The sequence below is a fragment of the Orycteropus afer genome, unplaced genomic scaffold, assembly GCF_000298275.1.
Source record: "Orycteropus afer afer isolate SDZICR_OR568_19922 unplaced genomic scaffold, OryAfe1.0 scaffold00841, whole genome shotgun sequence".
Lineage (NCBI taxonomy): Eukaryota > Metazoa > Chordata > Mammalia > Tubulidentata > Orycteropodidae > Orycteropus > Orycteropus afer.
In genome coordinates this window covers 66970-67582 of record NW_006922428.1, presented here as the reverse complement: position 1 = coordinate 67582, position 613 = coordinate 66970, and positions in this window count along the sequence as shown.

The window sequence follows — 613 nt, the reverse complement described above, 5'->3', positions numbered from 1 at the left end:
TTAGATCAATGCCCATAGGCTAATAGGCCTGTAGTCCTCACAACTCCTTGCACTTCAGACCTGCCAGCCCTTCCTCTCATTCCCAGCCTCCATGGGCTTGGTCAAAGAGTACCAAACTCAGCCCATATCTTCATTCCTGTACTTCCTCCACTTCTACTCTAGTGGACCCAGGTGCACAGCAAGTGAGCAGCACACAAACCAACTATACAAACCAACTATACAAACCAACTACTCGTTGGCTTCCTTTAACTTCCAGTCCTGGAAGGAGATTTCTCAGTAGTTCTGGGTAGGTCTTTTCAAATGCAAATTTCCCCACTCAGCAGGTTCTGGATGGGGCTCAAGTTTTCTACTTATACACTACACACAGAGTTTGAAACAAAAGCCTGTGTTTCTTCTGGGAAAATTCTATTTCCCTTTTTAACATATCCAATCAAGTATTGGCTGAAGGCAGACTTAGATGCTCTTTATTATCCATGCCCTATAATCATTTCTAGTGTACAAATAAGTAAGAGAACACACTACCCATAGTACATTGAGATAAAATACATAATCCAAAACACATAATCCTATTTAAGACATTCCAGTTTCATCTCTTCATCTTGATAATATTCCT